Here is a 20,361-nt window from a genome sequence, read left to right on the forward strand (position 1 = left end):
AGATATTTATACCTTAAGAATAAACGTTAAATTTCGCAGTGATGTAATAAATTTTTGAATGATATCAATAATTTCGGTCGCCAAACCTAATTTTATTCAATACCAATTTAATACTTTTTAGCGAACAAATTAGCGTTTATTATCAAAAGGTTAAAAATAAAAATAAAAATAAAAACTGTACAGACATACCTGTGAAATAGATTTCTTAGTTATATGATCTATCACATTCATAAGATAGTCGGTTTAATTGGTTTTCCATGGCTACATAGGCGTAACCTCGAGCATTTAGTGTCTTTTCTTCTAAACATATGAACGGTCCGTCTCTGCATAAAGTAACAAATTCGGTATTTGAATAGGTTTGATTATTTGAACATTTACCTCCATGTGACCATTTTCCTTATTTGTGACATCTTTCTAGGTGTCGTGCTCTTCTTTTCGCTGCGGATTTTGATTTTCCTTTACCAAATTGTAACTTATTATCTTCGCATCTGGATTCTTTTCTAACTCCGTCCATTCTTTCTCTGATTACTGATACTATTTCACTCGGGAGTATATCATTATTTCTTTTAGTGATCAAAGCGTGTAGCATTAGACCATGGTTTAGTTCACAGGCAGTCTTCATTTCGTAAAAACCTAAAAAAAATAAAAATTCAGAATGGGGGGAGAAGACTAGTTCTTTAGGGTCTGCTAGGGAAAGATCATACGTGTTCCATTTTCGAGAACTACACGAAAACAGACAATCTAACTCTAACAGAAATACATATTATCCTTTAAAGACTTGATTCTCCCCACACTTAGTTAGCTGTGGTGTCAAAATTGTGATTAACTTCGTTGTCGACTTCCATCGGACCATGTATGTAATGTTTAACTCTGTGACCATTAACTTTAAATTCAATCCCATTTGAATTTATTAATTCTATCGTTCCGTATGGGAAAACTCTTTTGACTATGAATGGTCCAGACCATCTTGATTTCAATTTTCCAGGAAATAGCTTGAATCGTGAATTGAAAAGAAGAACTCTGTCTCCTTCTTTAAATTCTTTTGAACTTCTGATTCTTTTATCATGCCATTTCTTCGTTCTTTCTTTATAGATTAACGAATTTTCGTATGCTTCATGTCTTAATTCTTCTAATTCATTTAGTTGACTTAATCATAGACGTCCAGCTTCATGTAAATCAAGATTACATGTCTTCAAAGCCCAAAATGCTTTGTGTTCAATTTCTACTGGAAGATGACATGCTTTTCCATAAACAAGTCTAAAAGGTGTGGTTCCAATTGGAGTTTTGTAGGCTGTTCTAAAAGCCCAGAGTGCATCCTCCAATTTAATGGATCATTCCTTTGGATTTGATCCTACGGTTTTCTCTAGAATACGTTTTAAAGCTCGGTTGGTATTTTCAACTTGTCCACTTGTTTGTGGATGATATGCGGTGGAGATTTTATGAGTTACTCCATATCTTTTAAGAACTTTCTCAAGTTGATTATTACAGAAATGAGTACCCCGATCACTTATTAAAGCTTTCGGTGTTCCAAACCTTGCAAAAAGACGTTTTAAAAAGTTGACTACAACTCGTGCATCGTTAGTTGGGAGAGCTTGTGCTTCCGCCCATTTAGATACATAATCAATGGCTACGAGTATATATAGATTATTATGAGATTTTGGAAATGGACCCATAAAATCAATACCCCAAATGTCAAATACTTCACATACTTGGATGACATTTTGTGGCATTTCATCACGTTGACTTATTTTTCCGGCCCTTTGACATGCATCACAGGATTTGCAGAGAAGGTGTGCGTCTTTGTAAATTGTAGGCAAATAGAATCCAGCTTCATAAACTTTTCTTGCTGTTAGTTAAGGCCCATAATGCCCTCCTGTTGGTCCTGTGTGACAATGGTTTAAAATTTTACTAGCTTCATCTCCAAATACACATCGGCGTATTATTCCATCGGGACAACTTTTAAACAGATGTGGATCTTCCCAGAAATAGTGTTTTATATCACTGAAGAATTTCTTTCGTTTTTGGTACGATAATCCTTTTTCAAGGAATCCACAAACTAAGTAGTTTGCATAGTCTGCAAACCATGGGATTTCTTTATAATCTATCTTCAATAGATATTCATCAGGGAAGTTGTCTTGTATGGCCGATTCATTTAGAACTTCTAACTCAGGATTTTCAAGACGAGAAAGATGATCAGCGGCGAGATTTTCTGCTCCTCTTTTATCTCGGATTTCAATATCAAACTCTTGTAAGAGTAAGATCCAACGAATTAATCTTGGTTTAGCATCTTGTTTTGAAAATAGGTATCTAAGAGCAGAATGGTCGGTATAGACCACCGTTTTTGCTAGAACGAGATATGATCGAAATTTGTCAAAAGCAAAGACAATAGCAAGGAGTTCTTTTTCAGTAGTTATATAGTTTGTTTGTGCTCCTTGTAATGTCTTACTAGCATAATATATAGGTTGAAATCGTTTTTCAATCCTTTGTCCTAAAACGGCTCCCATTGCAAAATCACTTGCATCGCACATTAGTTCAAATGGTAGATTCCAATTTGGTGTTATCATGATCGGCGCATTAGTGAGTTTTTCTTTAAGAATATTAAAAGATTTGATACACTCATCTGAAAAGATGAATGACGCATCCTTTTCTAGGAGTTTATTCATAGGAGTGGCAATTTTAGAAAAATCTTTTATAAAACGTCGGTAAAAACCGGCATGCCCTAGAAAACTCCTAACTCCTCTAACATTGGTGGGATGTGGAAGTTTAGCAATTACATCTACTTTAGCTCTATCCACTTCAATTCCTTCTTTTGAAATTTTATGTCCAAGAACGATGCCTTCTTTAACCATGAAATGGCATTTCTCCCAATTAAGTACTAGATTTGATTTTTCGCATCTAATTAGCATTCGTTCCAGATTAACTAGACATGATTTAAATGTATCACCGAAGACTGAAAAGTCATCCATGAAAACTTCCATGCATTCTTCTATCATGTCATGAAAAATCGCCATCATACACCTTTGAAAGGTTGCAGGGGCGTTACAAAGTCCAAATGGCATGCGTTTGTAAGCAAAAGTACCATAAGGGCACGTGAATGTTGTTTTCTCTTGATCCTCGGGTGCTATTGGAATTTGAAAATATCCGGAAAATCCATCTAGAAAACAATAGTAACTATTTCCGGCTAATCTTTCCAACATTTGATCTATGAAAGGTAAGGGAAAGTGATCTTTTCTGGTGGCGTCATTTAATTTTCTATAATCAATACATACACGCCATCCTGTTACAGTCCTAGTAGGAATAAGCTCATTTTTCTCATTTGTAATGACAGTCATGCCACCCTTCTTAGGTACGCATTGAACTGGGCTTACCCATGGACTATCAGAGATTGGATATATCAAACCTGCATCTAGCAGTTTAATAATCTCTTTCTTAACTACATCTTGCATATTAGGATTTAGTCTTCGTTGGCGTTGCACATACGTTTTATGACCTTCTTCCATAAGGATTTTATGTGTGCAATACGAAGGACTTATTCCTTTAATATCATGAATCTTCCATGCAATGGCTGGTTTATGAGCTTTCAACACAGAAATGAGTTGTGATTTCTCATTTTCAGTAAGAAAGAGACGATATTATTACAGGTAATTCAGATTCACCATGTAAATAAGCGTATTCCAAATGGTTTGGAAGTGGCTTTAACTCTAATTTCGGAGGTTCTTCTATCGATGATTTATATCGATATCTGTCTTCTTCTTTTAGCATTTGAATTTCTTCTGTTGTTGGTTCATATCCATTAGCTATAAGTGTAGCTAACATTTCAGCTTCATCAATTGGTTCATTACCTTCTCCTAAAGAACATTCTCCTGTTCCTTGTAATTCTGGAAATTCTTCTAATAATTCTGCATGTGCATCTATAGTTTGAATATAATAACATGTATCATCTGCAGATTGTGGTTGTTGCATTGCTCTATCAACTGAAAAGGTAACACTCTCATCCTCTATACTTAGGGTCAGTTTCTTACCGAACACGTCTATCATTGCTTTAGCCGTGTTTAAGAATGGTCTTCCTAATATGAGAGGAACTTGAGAATCTTCTTCCATGTCCAAAACAACAAAATCTACTGGAAATACTAAAGTACCAACTTTAACTAGCATGTTCTCCATTATCCCTCTAGGATATTTTATTGATCTATCGGCTAGTTGTATGCTTATTCTGGTTGGTTTCAATTCTCCAAGGTCTAGTTTAGCGTATAGTGAATACGGCATTAGATTTATACTAGCACCTAAGTCTGCCAATGCTTCTATTGAACTAAGACTACCCAGAAAACATGGAATTGTGAAACTTCCTGGATCAGATAGTTTTTCTGGTATCTTATTCAACAGCACTGCTGAACAATTAGCATTCATAGTAACAGCCGAGAGTTCTTCCATTTTCTTTCTATTTGAGATTAGATCTTTCAAGAATTTAGCATATCTTGGCATTCCTGAAATCACATCAATGAAAGGAAGATTTACATTTATCTGTTTAAACATATCCAAAAATTTGGATTGCTCGGCTTCAAGTTTTTCTTTCTTCATTTTATTCGGGTAAGGAAGTGGTGGTTGGTATGGTTTAACATAAGGTTTATCCTTAACTGTGTTATCTTCATTAACCTTTTCAACTACCGGTTCTTTTTCCTTATCTTAATCAGGTTGTGGTTCTTGTGGAGTAGGAATAGTTTCATCAGAAGTTACAGGTATTTCAGGTGGTTTAAGTGTTGTACAACTTCTTGTGGTAATAGCTTTAGCTGTTTCATTCCGGGGGTTAGCGTTTGTATCACTAGGTAGACTTCCCGGTTTTCTTTCACCTATTAACCTTGCTAGGTTACTTACTTCTTGTTCCAGATTTTGAATAGAAGCTTGTTGATTTCTAAATGCTTGAGCATTTTGTTCATTGGTTTGTTTTTGAGATGTGAAAAACTGTGTTTGAGTTTCAACTAGCTTCGTCATCATATCTTCTAAATTCGGCTTTTTATCATCGGTTTGTTGTGGTGGTTTGTTTTGAAAATTTGGTCTTTGCTGATTGTAAGTATTATTGGATACTTGTTGATTGCTAGGACCTTGTTGGTTGTTGTATGGAATATTTCGGTTATAATTCTGGTTTTGATTGTAAATTGGTCTTGGCGGTTGATAATTATTCTGATAATTATTTCCAGGCCTTTGGTTTATGTATGAAATATTCTCTCTTTGTTCCATTGTTAATTCAATACTGAGACAATCTTTTGTCAAATGTGGTCCTCCACACTGCTCACAACTAATTCGTATTGAGTGAATATCTTTAGTCATCTTTTCCATTCGTCTCTCCACAGCATCTATCTTTGCGGAAATGGAATCTAAGTCATGGCTAGAATCGGCTCTAGCTGCTTTAGATGATCTAATGATGTCTTTTTCTTGGTGCCACTCATGTGAGTGGGAAGCAGTGTTATCAATAATTTTGTAAGCATCAGTTTCGGTTTTCTTCATAATAGAACCACCAGCTGCTATATCTATGTCTTACTTGTAGTGATGTCGCATCCTTGGTAGAATATTTGTACTATTTGACAGGTGTCTAAACCATGTTGCGGACATCCTCTTAACAACTTTCCATATCTTGTCCACGCCTCATATAGAGTTTCATTTGGTTTCTGTGTGAACGTAACAATTTCTGCTTGAAGTCTTACGGCTTTAGATGCAGGAAAGAATTGTTTAAGAAATTTGTCAATTAAAACATCCCATGTATCAATCGCCCCTTCAGGTAACGATTCCAACCAATCTTTGGCTTCTCCCTTTAAAGTCCAGGGAAATAACATGAGATATATCTGTTCATCCTCCACTTCTCGGATTTTAAATAGTGTGCAGATCCTATTAAAGGTACGTAGATGTTCATTTGGATCTTCCTTCGGCGCACCACTAAATTGGCATTGATTAGTCACCATGTGTAGAATTTGTCCTTTGATTTCATAATCTGGCGCATTAATGTCTGGATGAGTAATTGCGTGACCTTGGCCAGTGCGTTTAGCTCTCATTCGGTCTTCCATACTTAAAGGTTCCAGATTCTCCATAATTGAATTTGTTGAATCGGAATCACTAGAGGATTCAGATTTAATGGTTCGTTCCTCAACAATCTCTGTTTGAATGATTGGTGGCTCCGGAGGAAAGTTTAATGGTTCAGGATTTACGAACCGTTCCTGAATATTCTCCGGATTCTCAATTGTGAGGTCGGGTTCAAAAAATGGATTATCGGAAATTTGAACTGAAGTACTTGGTCGACTGGATGACGATTCTAAAGAAAAATCAACGGCGGTTATATTTGCTAAATGTCTTGATCGAGTTACAGGTGGTGAACGTACAAAAGGTGTTGAATGTCTTGCTCGGTGCATTCACTGAATATTCTATTAGTTTTAAAAAGGAAAGAAAAATTATAATAAGTTATCCAATCAATAGACTTTTCTGATTTTGCCCACGTTTCGAATAGTCAAAAGATGCAGCAGAGGGGCAGGATTCGTTTAGTCTCAATATAATTGAGGACTGTTTGGCTCCAATAACCCGGTCCACGTACAAATCCAACTATTACTACGAACCAGAAAATTTTGATGTCTATCAATTTAACCACTCAAAATAAATTTTCGTAATTTTAAGAAATTTAGATAAGAAGTAGAATAAAAATCTATGTCCTAAAAACTAGAATAGCGAGAAATAAGAGAGAAAAAGAGTTCGTCGCAAAAGGTAGAAAAAGAAAAAAAATGGTTGAAAAATAAAAGGTGACGGAAAAATAAAAGAAACTTATAAAAACTTAAAAATACTTGACTAACCTAACCTTATTACTACAACTAACTTAAAATTATAATCGCAAATTGAAATTACTAATTGGAATGATAATTGGTACATAGTAAAAGGTGTCTAAAAATATTAAAGCTTACAGGAAAAACTAAATCCCAAATGGAAATAACTTAAAAAGAAACTAAAACTTAAAAAGGCGTCGCAAAATTCTAAAGTACCTAAATCTTAGTCTAAAGAAAAAGCACTTAAGGAATTCTACGGCAAAGCCTAAAAATCTAGGAGTAAAAATAACTATAGCAAAAACTAAGTTTAAAATTAAATATGAGCAAAAAAATACAAATATTACGCTACAACGATTAAAAAGGGACAAAATATAAAAATATACAAAAAGTTGTAAAAAGTACAATTTTTATAAAAATATTATTTTTTTATATTATTTATTTTATAAAACTACTAATTTTATAATTTAATAAAACTAATTTAAACAAAATAAAACAAATTAAATAAAAAGTAAATCTTAAAATAAAACTAATAATAATAATAATAATAATTAGGGTTTATATTATTAATAATTAATAATAATTCGTAATTAATGCTGGTTTAGGGTTTTTGTCCGTGTGTCAGGTAGCCTCCGCGAGTTGCGGTAATTTATAAAGAAAACCCCGCGAGTCGCGGGGTTCAGAATTTCAGCTGACAGGTTTTATTTTCAACGCGTTTTTCTTTATTTATTTATTTATTTATTTTATTTTCTGTTTTTAATTTTTATATAAATAAAAGATATTAAAATTAAACTTATATTTTTATAAACTAAAATAAAAATAAAGAAACTTATAAAACTTAAATATTTAACAAAATCTTAAAAAAAATACTTATATTTTTGTTTTTCTTTTTATATTTTTGAATAATTAAAACATATTTTTACAAAAACGAATTTTTAATAGAAGTAAGCTAAAAATCTTTTTTTTTTTTTTTATATTAGCGTTGCGCTTCCGGCGTTTAAGAGTGTCCCCGGCAGCGGCGCCAAAAAATACTTGATGTTATGCGAGGTGTATATAAAATAGCTTTATATTTTACTAGGAAAAACTATTAAATACGATACAATTTTACACAAGATATTTATTTATTTATAGAATGGATATACTTAAACCTTGCTACAACACTTATAGGCAGTGTACCTAATCGTACAGTAGTGTAGTTTTTAGTAAGTCCGGTTCGTTCCACAGGGAAATCTTTTAAACAAAGCGTAACGCTATATTAGTTTACTTTTATAAAAATACAAACATATACATAAGTAATATTATTATTATAAAGGGGGGTTTTTACCGTTTAATGACCGGTTTGTCGATTTTAAGACTTTAGTCGCAGTTAAAACCTAATGTAAAATATAAAATGAATACAAGACTTAAATTAAAGCGTAAAGTAAATAACGATAATGAAATTGTGAATAATAAAAGTGCGATAAAATAAACTTACGATAATTAAAAAGTACGATAATTAAAAGTGCAATTAAATATAAAATAAAGGAAATTAAATATGAAATAAAAGAATTATGCTTATTTAAACTTCCGTAATCATGATGTTTGACGTGTTGATTTTAGTTTTATGCCCATGGGTTAATTGTCCTTTGTCCTGGATTATTTAATATGTCTGTCTGGTTTTTGTCCATAACAGTCCATCAGTCATAAATATAAAGTGCGAGTGTCCTCATCAAATTATTCTTATACCCGAAGTTAAATATTCCAACTAATTGGGGATTCGAATTGTAACAAGGTTTTAATACTTTGTTTAATGAATACACCAGGTTATCGACTGCGTGTAAACCAAGGTTTTACTACTTTGTTAACAATTACACCAATTACCCTTGAATGTAATTTCACCCCTGTTTTAATTATTCTAGTGGCTATTAATCCATTCCCGTGTCCGGTTAAATGAACGATTATTCGTACATATAAATACCCCGCCCATCGTGTCCGATCGAGTGTATATGGTAATTTATAGGGACGCCCAATTGTAAATCTTTATATTAACATTAACAAACTATCATTTAGTTAAACAAATATAAAGCCCATTAATAGCCCATAGTCTAGTTTCCACAAGTGTCGTTCTTTTGTCCAAACCCCAATTATGGTACAAAGCCCAATTACCCAATTTTAGTAATTAGCCCAACATCATGATTACTTCGTTTTAAATAAGCATAATAATAACTTAGCTACGAGACATTAATGTAAAAAGGTTGAACATAACTTACAATGATTAAAAATAGCGTAGCGTTACACGGACAGAATTTCGACTTACACCCTTACAACATTCGCTAACATACCCTTATTATTAGAATTAAAATTAAAATTAAAATTAAAATATAAATTATATATATATATTTTTCGTATATATGAGAGAAGAGAGATTATAGATTATCTTTTGCGCTCAGAATTCGGTTGGCTTTATAGGCATTTTTTCATTTTGGGTCTCCGCGACTCGCGGCCATTTTGGCCTTCAAACTCCGCGAGTCGCGGAGTTTGAAATTCCAGCTCACATCTTGGAGTCTTTCTCTGCCGACGGTTTTTTATATATAAATATAATATATATATAATTAATATAATTAATTATATATTATATTATATTTATATACATAGTTAACTTGTAATTTTTAGTCCGTTGCGTCGAGCGTTAAGAGTTGACTCTGGTCCCGGTTCCGAATTTTCGAACGTCCTTGCGTACAATTTAATATCTTGTACTTTGCGTTTTGAATCTTGTACTTTTGTAATTTCGAGACGTTTCTTATCAATAATTGGAACCTTTTTGATTGTCTTTTGTACTTTTGAGCTTTTTGGTCGTTTGCGTCTAAAATTCGTCGAATCTGTCTTTTGTCTTCACCTTTTATTATACAAACGAATATCACTTGTAAATAGAACAATTGCAACTAAAAGCTTGTCTTTCTTGAGGAATAATGCTATGAAATATATGTTCGTTTTTAGCATTATCAGCTTTGCAGTTCTTTCATCTCGCTGGGTGCGAGTCTATAAGGAGCACGAGCTATTGGTGCAACTCCTGGTACAAGATCTATTTGAAATTCAACAGATCGATGTGGAGGTAGTCCCGGTAATTCTTTCGGAAATACATCGGGAAATTCTTTTGCGACGGGAACATCATTGATGCTCTTTTCTTCAGTTTGTACTTTCTCGAAGTGTGCTAGAACAGCATAGCAACCTTTTCTTATTAGTTTTTGTGCCTTCAAATTACTAATAAGATGTAGTTTCATGTTGCCCTTTTCTCCGTACACCATTAAGGGTTCTCCTTCTTCTCGTACAATGCGAATTGCATTTTTATAACATACGATCTCTGCTTTCACCTTCTTCAGCCAGTCCATGCCAACTATTACATCAAAACTCCCTAACTCTACTGGTATCAAATCAATCTTAAATATTTCGCTACCCAGTTTAATTTCTCGAATCCGGCTTATATTATCTGCTGAAATTAATTTACCGTTTGCTAATTCGAGTAAAAATTTACTATCCAATGGCGTCAATGGACAACTTAATTTAGCACAAAAATCTCTACTCATATAGCTTCTATCTGCACCCGAATCAAATAAAACGTAAGCAGATTTATTGTCAATAAGAAACGTACCCGTAACAAGCTCCGGGTCTTCCTGTGCCTCTGCCGCATTAATATTGAAAACTCTTCCGTGGCCTTGTCCATTCGTGTTCTCCTGGTTCGGGCAATTTCTAATAATGTGGCCCAGTTTTCCACATTTATAACAAACTACATTGGCATAACTTGCTCCGACACTACTTGCTCCGCCATTACTCGTTCCGACAATATTTGTTCCTTTCGTTCTGTTAACCCCTGGTCCGTAGACCTCATACTTCACCGCGCTATGACCATTTCTTTTACACTTGTTGCAAAATTTGGTGCAGAACCCCGAGTGATACTTTTCACACCTTTGGCATAGCTGCTTTTGATTGTTGTTATTGTTGCGGTTGTTATTGTTGTTGGGATGATTGTTGTAGTTGCTGTGGTTGTTGTTGTTGGGCTATTTGTTGTAGTTGCGATTGATGTTGCGATTGTTGGGATAGTTGTTGCGATTATTGTTGTAATTGTTGTTGTTGTTGTATAGGTGATTCTTATCACCGTTTTCCTCCCACTTTCTTTTGACTTGCTTCACATTGGCCTCTTCAGTCGTCTGTTCTTTAATTCTTTCCTCAATCTGGTTCACTAGTTTGTGAGCCATTCTACATGCCTGTTGTATGGAGGTGGGCTCGTGTGAACTTATATCTTCTTGGATTCTTTCCGGTAATCCTTTCACAAACGCGTCGATCTTCTCTTCCTCATCTTTGAACGCTCCCGGACACAATAGGCACAATTCTGTGAATCGTCTTTCGTAGGTGGTAATATCAAATCCTTGGGTTCGTAACCCTCTAAGTTCTGTCTTGAGCTTATTGACCTCGGTTCTGGGACGGTACTTCTCGTTCATCAAGTGCTTGAATGCTGACCCCGATAGTGCGTACGCATCATCTTGTCCCACTTGCTCTAGATAGGTATTCCACCATGTTAACGCAGAACCTGTGAAGGTATGCGTAGTGTACTTCACTTTGTCCTCTTCAGTACACTTACTTATGGCAAACACCGATTCGACCTTCTCGGTCCACCGTTTCAATCCGATCGGTCCTTCGGTTCCATCAAATTCCAAAGGTTTGCAGGCAGTGAATTCTTTGTAGGTGCATCGTACACGATTTCCTGTACTGCGGCTATGTAGCGCAGCCTGTACTGCGGCTATGTTTGAAGCTAGAAAAGTACAGAATTCCTCTTCATTCATATTTACGGTGTGTCGAGTAGTTGGTGCCATTTCTTTCAAAATAGTCAAATGGAACAAGTTAATCATACAGAATATTAAGAGTAGTTAATAGTATTTCGTAGCATAATATGAACTCATTTATAAAAGCTTTTTCTTCATATTAGCGTTTTATAAGTTTATATTCGGGTAGTACCTACCCGTTAAGTTCATACTTAGTAGCTAATATACAATTCAACTACTACAATTCTATATGAAAAACTGATTATAATAATATTTCGCGTTCAAACTTTTATACAATATTTTACAAACTTACAATACCGCTTATTTTACATAAAGCATGAAATATAGCACACAATAACTTTGATACAAGATAGTTGTGAAGATAATTCTAGCTAGTACACAAGTCGTTCAGCAAAGGCAATAAAGACACGTAATTCATACGTCCAGAAACAAGTCATGCATTCTGGTTTTACAAGGACTACTTCCCATCCTTGGTCTTGTGGAACATAACCGTTATGGCCCTTGATAAGACAGCGTGTTGTAACATCGTCAAAGGGATGAGGGTTACGTAATGTCCAACAGTCCCGTAACAATCTAAAAACCTCATTTCTTACCCCAATTACCGACTTCGTCACTTGTGGGAACGTTTTGTTTAATAGTTGTAGGCCGATGTTCTTGTTCTCACTTTGGTGAGAAGCGAACATTACTAATCCGTAAGCATAACATGCTTCTTTATGTTGCATGTTAGCCGCTTTTTCTAAATCACGAAGTCCAATATTCGGATATATTGAGTCAAAATAATTTCTTAACCCGTTGCGTAAAATAGCATTTGGGTTCCCCGCAATATATGCGTCAAAGTAAACACAACGTAACTTATGGGTTTCCCAATGTGATATCCCCCATCTTTCAAACAAAAATCTCTTATAAACCAAGACATTCTTGGAACGTTTTTCGAATGTCTTACAAACTGATTTGGCCGTAAATAGTTGTGCCGAAGAATTCTGACCGACTCTAGACAAGATTTCATCAATCATGTCTCCGGGTAGGTCTCTTAAAATATTCGGTTGTCTATCCATTTTATGTTTTTATACTGTAAAATAGACAAGAGTTAGATTCATAAAAAAAAATACTTATTAATACAAGCAATTTTTACATATATCATAAAGCATAAGCACACTATATTACATATATTACACCACACGAATACAACTATCTTATTCCGACTCGCTCATTTCTTCTTCTTTGGTTTTGGTTCGTTTTACCAAATTTCTAGGGATATATGATGTTCCCCTAATACGAGCCGTCATTTTCCACAACGGTTTAGAAAAACCTGGTGGTTTAGAGGTTCTCGGGTCATTGTTACAACTTAAGGGCTTCGGGGGTTGACGATACATATAAAGTTCATCGGGGTTGGAAGTAGATTTCTCTATTTTTATGCCCTTTCCCTTATTATTTTCTTTTGCCTTTTTAAATTCAGTTGGGGTAATTTCTATAACATCATCGGAATTCTCGTCGGAATCCGATTCATCGGAGAATTGGTAATCCTCCCAATATTTTGCTTCCTTGGTGGAAACACCATTGACCATAATTAACCTTGGTCGGTTGGTTGAGGATTTTCTTTTACTTAACCGTTTTATTATTTCCCTCACCGGTTCTATTTCCTCCTCCGGTTCCTCCTCTTCCGGTTCTGATTCTTCTTCCGGTTCTGATTCTTCTTTCGGTTCTTCTTCGGGAACTTGTGAATCAGTCCAATATATATTCGACTCTTCGTTATTATTAGGTGAGTCAATGGGATTTTTGCTAGAGGTAGACATCTATCACACAATATCAAACATGTTAAGAGATTAATATATCACATAATATATACATGTTAATAATATATAGTTTCCAACAAAAATGTTAAGCAATCATTTTTAAAGAAAACACGGTCGAAGTCCAGACTCACTAATGCATCCTAACAAACTCGATAAGACACACTAATGCAAATTTTCTGGTTCTCTAAGACCAACGCTCGGATACCAACTGAAATGTCCCGTTCTTATTGATTAAAAACGTTCCATATTAATTGATTTCGTTGCGAGGTTTTGACCTCTATATGAGACGTTTTTCAAAGACTGCATTCATTTTTAAAACAAACCATAACCTTTATTTCATAAATAAAGGTTTAAAAAGCTTTACGTAGATTATCAAATAATGATAATCTAAAATATCCTGTTTACACACGACCATTACATAATGGTTTACAATACAAATATGTTACATCGAAATCAGTTTCTTGAATGCAGTTTTTACACAATATCATACAAACATGGACTCCAAATCTTGTCCTTATTTTAGTATGCAACAGCGGAAGCTCTTAGTATTCACCTGAGAATAAACATGCTTTAAACGTCAACAAAAATGTTGGTGAGTTATAGGTTTAACCTATATATATCAAATCGTAACAATAGACCACAAGATTTCATATTTCAATATACATCCCATAGAGATAAAAATCATTCAGATGGTGAACACCTAGTAACCGACATTAACAAGATGTATATATAAGAATATCCCCATCATTCCGGGACACCCTTCGGATATGATATAAATTTCGAAGTACTAAAGCATCCGGTACTTTGGATGGGGTTTGTTAGGCCCAATAGATCTATCTTTAGGATTCGCGTCAATTAGGGTGTCTGTTCCCTAATTCTTAGATTACCAGACTTAATAAAAAGGGGCATATTCGATTTCGATAATTCAACCATAGAATGTAGTTTCACGTACTTGTGTCTATTTTGTAAATCATTTATAAAACCTGCATGTATTCTCATCCCAAAAATATTAGATTTTAAAAGTGGGACTATAACTCACTTTCACAGATTTTTTACTTCGTCGGGAAGTAAGACTTAGCCACTGGTTGATTCACGAACATATAACAATATAAACATATATATCAAAGTATGTTCAAAATATATTTACAACACTTTTAATATATTTTGATGTTTTAAGTTTATTAAGTCAGCTGTCCTCGTTAGTAACCTACAACTAGTTGTCCACAGTTAGATGTACAGAAATAAATTGATAAATATTATCTTGAATCAATCCACGACCCAGTGTATACGTATCTCAGTATTGATCACAACTCAAACTATATATATTTTGGAATCAACCTCAACCCTGTATAGCTAACTCCAACATTCACATATAGAGTGTCTATGGTTGTTCCGAAATATATATAGATGTGTCGACATGATAGGTTGAAACATTGTATACGTGTCTATGGTATCTCAAGATTACATAATATACAATACAAGTTGATTAAGTTATGGTTGGAATAGATTTGTTACCAATTTTCACGTAGCTAAAATGAGAAAGATTATCCAATCTTGTTTTACCCATAACTTCTTCATTTTAAATCCGTTTTGAGTGAATCAAATTGATATGGTTTCATATTGAACTCTATTTTATGAATCTAAATAGAAAAATTATAGGTTTATAGTCGGAAAAATAAGTTACAAGTCGTTTTTGTAAAGGTAGTCATTTCAGTCGAAAGAACGACGTCTAAATGACCATTTTAGAAAACATACTTCTACTTTGAGTTTAACCATAATTTTTGGATATAGTTTCATGTTCATAATAAAAATCATTTTCCCAGAATAACAACTTTTAAATCAAAGTTTATCATAGTGTTTAATTAACTAACCCAAAACAGCCCGCGGTGTTACTACGACGGCGTAAATCCGGTTTTACGGTGTTTTTCGTGTTTCCAGGTTTTAAATCATTAAGTTAGCATATCATATAGATATAGAACATGTGTTTAGTTGATTTTAAAAGTCAAGTTAGAAGGATTAACTTTTATTTGCGAACAAGTTTAGAATTAACTAAACTATGTTCTAGTGATTACAAGTTTAAACCTTCGAATAAGATAGCTTTATATGTATGAATCGAATGATGTTTTGAACATCATTACTACCTCAAGTTCCTTGGATAAACCTACTAGAAATGAGAAAAATAGATCTAGCTTCAAAGGATCCTTGGATGGCTTGAAAGTTCTTGAAGCAGAATCATGACACGAAAACAATTTCAAGTAAGATTTCCACTCGAAATAAGATTGTTATAGTTATAGAAATTGAATTAAAGTTTGAATATGATTATTACCTTGTATTAGAAAGATACCCTACTGTAAGTAACAAAGGTTTCTTGATCTTGGATGATTACTTGGAATGGATTTAGAAAACTTGGAAGTAAACTTGCAATCTTGGAAGTATTCTTGATTTTATGAAACTAGAACTTTTGGAATTTATGAAGAACACTTAGAACTTGAAGATAGAACTTGAGAGAGATTAATTAGATGAAGAAAATTGAAGAATGAAAGTGTTTGTAGGTGTTTTTGGTCGTTGGTGTATGGATTAGATATAAAGGATATGTAATTTTGTTTTCATGTAAATAAGTCATGAATGATTACTCATATTTTTGTAATTTTATGAGATATTTCATGCTAGTTGCCAAATGATGGTTCCCACATGTGTTAGGTAACTCACATGGGCTGCTAAGAGCTGATCATTGGAGTGTATATACCAATAGTACATACATCTAAAAGCTGTGTATTGTACGAGTACGAATACGGGTGCATACGAGTAGAATTGTTGATGAAACTGAACGAGGATGTAATTGTAAGCATTTTTGTTAAGTAGAAGTATTTTGATAAGTGTCTTGAAGTCTTTCAAAAGTGTATGAATACATAGTAAAACACTACATGTATATACATTTTAACTGAGTCGTTAAGTCATCGTTAGTCGTTACATGTAAATGTTGTTTTGAAACCTTTAGGTTAACGATCTTGTTTAATGTTGTTAAACCATTGTTTATTATAACAAATGAGATGTTAAATTGTTATATTATCATGATATTATGATATATAATATATCTTAGTATGATATATATACAGTTAAATGTCGTTACAATGATAATCGTTACATATATGTCTCGTTTTGAAATCATTAAGTTAGTAGTCTTATTTTTACATATGTATTTCATTGTTAATACACTTAATAATATATTTACTTATCATTTAACATAATTAACCAAGTGTATCAATATCTTAATATGATTCATATGTACCTAGTAAGACGTTGTTATAACGATAATCGTTATATATATCGTTTTCGAGTTTCTTAAATTAATAGTCTCATTTTTATGTATATAACTCATTGTTAAAATACCTAATGAGATACATACTTATAATAAAATCATGTTAACTATATATATAACCATATATATGTCATCGTATAGTTTTTACAAGTTTTAACGTTCGTGAATCACCGGTCAACTTGGGTGGTCAATTGTCTATATGAAACCTATTTCAATTAATCAAGTCTTAACAAGTTTGATTGCTTAATATGTTGGAAACACTTAATCATGAAAATAACAATTTCATTTAATATATATATAAACATGGAAAAGTTCGGGTCACTACATTGACCTAGTCAAATCTTTGGCCTCTTTGCAAGTTTAGTCCCTCTAGTTCGGGTGCGGGTGCGTGAATTAACCAAACGAATTATTTTGAATTACACGAGAGTACGAGAGTGAAGGTATTTCGTATGCCCGAGAGACATATTAAATTAACGTGGCCACTATGTTATGATCCAAGTCGGGTCATACCCAATAACAAGCTTACCAACACTTTATATGTATTTATTTTAACGGTTGGATTGTTAAATGAATACGCGACACTTGAACTTTAGAAAATTGGTTTTCTAAATTATAATCACTTGAGATAAATTATTTGGATAATTTACATATGATGTGTATTTAATTATTTATAGGTTTAAATAATTATGTTGTGTTATATTTTATATAATTGGTTTATAAAATAAGTGACTTAACTAATGCATACTTTATATAATAAGTTTTATATAAATTACAAGTATTTATAACATGTTTTATAAAAATATAAACCTTATTATATATCTAAAAGTGTGCAGAATTTTAGAGTCTCCAAGGAGACACCCATGCCTTGTTTTATCACTTTTAAGGTAGCACAACTACTAAGGCACATGCTTAAGTAGTTTACCAATGCCTTGACTCAACACATACATGCAATACACATCAAATAAGAAAAAAAAACTGCATAAAAAACCCTCTCCTGCAGCTGTTCCTGCCGTGGGCTGTTTGCATCACAAAGGGGTTCTAATTTTGCATTTACAAGCTCACTTCAAGTGTAAAACAAATCCTAACAAAAGTACTAGGTGTTGGTATAAAGTTTGGGGTATTATCTCTTGAGGTTTCATGGTTTTGAAGCTTGCATTCTCATCATCATTCTAGCTACTGCTGTCCAGTTTTTCAAGTGCAATCAAAGGGGTTTTGAGCTTGGTTAATTAGTTAGTTAAGTGTCTAAATCTTAACTAACTTAAAGGGTGGTGTTGGTGCATCAAAGGTTTAGGATTTTACACTCTTGTTCATCATCTTCATCATCATTTTAACCTCCGAACTTGGAGAAGGTATATCATCTAAACTCTCTTGTAGTTTGTAAGTATATTAAACAACTTGATCCTTGTGGGATTTAACTTTAAATTGGTTAAAGTTTAACAAGTATAATAAATGGTTATTTACATGCTTCCGTTTTGAATATTTCTTAAAAGGTTTTAAGTATTATGAAACTTGTTAAATCCCTTCAATGGTATCTAGAGCCGAAGTTGTTGAAATATGCTTCGAGATGATTATTAAACTCACTATATATTTTGCATTTTATGTACATGCATGATTGTAAAATTCAAAAATTAAAGTGTTTGGGTGGGTTTGTTGGTTGGCCGAATTTAAGGAGGTTCCAAATGGGTTTTGGAACTTGCCATTTGGTCAATTTTGTTGTATGTTAAAATTCACAATCAAGCCTTGACCTTGTGTTTGATTGGTTGCATGTTTGGTTGATTTAATTCATTCATTTGGTTTGTAATAATATTTATTCAATTTGGTTTGTAATATTATTATTTTGGTTATGTAATTTATTTTATATTTGGTATGTAAAATAGATTAGGTTGTAATTTCATTTTTTAGACAAACTGTATTAGGATATATTTTGTAAAATGATGAAGATGATGAAGACTTGAAGAACACATGAAGAAGCATTTGGATGCAAGATTAAGTGGGAGATTTAAAATCTCCTATTTTATGTTATAACCCCTTTACCGGTGGCATTTGTTTTCGGCTAAACAAATGTCCACCAAAATGGCTTGATTATGAACAAATGATTTTGCATGCGTGGTTGTTTTGTATGATTATGTGGATTGTATGTTTGTATGCTACAAGTTAATCACACAAGTTGACAACAAGCTAAAATGGAAATTTAATTGGTTAAATTAGACATTATTAACGACATGCAAAACGACAATTTAAATGGTTAAATTAAAAACGGCTAAAAGGACTTTAATAAACGGTTATTAACAACATGATAAGGATCATATATATATAAAATGGTTTATATCATGTAATTGGCTAAAATTACAAGACATGAAAATGGATTTTCATAAGAACCATACACTAAATGCATGTTGGTGTATGGCATAAAAGTTTTCTCAAACTAGAAATAATGAAAACTTAAAATCCCTTTAACACACTAGGTTAACAAGTTTAAACGCCATCCTATTGTATGACACTTAGACGTATTAAGGAACTTATAATGGGATAAAGGTCACCTAACCATTATGAGTAAACTAAAATGATTAAGGTAAATTTCGCACATTTGTAGGATAAAGGTCACCTAACCACTTGTATGTTAAGTTTACATGTCTAAACAAGTAGGACGACTTGATTTGGAAATCATGAACTTAGGGTCACCGAAGCATGATGAACAAATAGGCGTTGATGGGATAATATGTCATGCAAAAGGATTGCATGATCCCATAACTTAGAAGTTGCAAAAGGATTGCAATTGTTATATAATGACTACCTAGCTAAATCAAATGACGGGATAAAGGTCACCTAACCGAAATTTGGTTTACCGTTGGATTCTAAAATTTAATATATATCAATTGGATTTAAAGGGTATTGATTGTTAAATTTAAAATCGATACTTAAATGAACTTTGTTAAATTTTGTAGATGGCCGCCAATAACAACAACATGCAAAACGCACCTATTAACCTAAACAACCTATCGTTAAGGTCTCTCCTCGAGAAAGACAAACTCAACCATACGAACTTTATGGATTGGTTCGACAATCTTAGGATTGTCCTCAAACTTGAGGATAAGGCGTATGTGTTGGAAGACCCCATTCCCGATCAACCCGACGAGGATGATACGGAAGGCATGGCTTATTGGGATAAGTATTGCGCCGATTCGGTGCAAGTCGCTTGCCTAATGCTTGGGACTATGATACCCGAACTCCAAAAGGATTTCGAGCATCATACTGCATACGACATGATCACGCAATTGAAGGAGATGTTCCTTCAACAAGCACGTGTCGAGCGCTTCGAGACCCTTCGAGCGCTTCATGCATGTCGTATGGACGACTCCCAATCCGTTTCATCTTATGTCCTTAAGATGAAAAGCCTCATTGATCGCGCAAACCGTCTTAATCTCAACATATCTAATGAGCTAGCCACGAATCTTATCCTAAACTCCTTATCAAAGAGGTTTGACCAATTTGTAATTAATTACAATATGAATGGGATGGATAAGACCATTGGAGAACTTCATGGCATGCTTAGGACGACAGAAACTAGCATGGGTAAGAGGGCTTCACCCGTGCTAATGATCAATGATGGTGGGTCCAAAGGTAATAACACCTCT

The sequence above is a fragment of the Rutidosis leptorrhynchoides genome, chromosome 10 (genome assembly GCF_046630445.1).
Source record: "Rutidosis leptorrhynchoides isolate AG116_Rl617_1_P2 chromosome 10, CSIRO_AGI_Rlap_v1, whole genome shotgun sequence".
NCBI classification, from domain to species: Eukaryota; Viridiplantae; Streptophyta; class Magnoliopsida; order Asterales; family Asteraceae; genus Rutidosis; species Rutidosis leptorrhynchoides.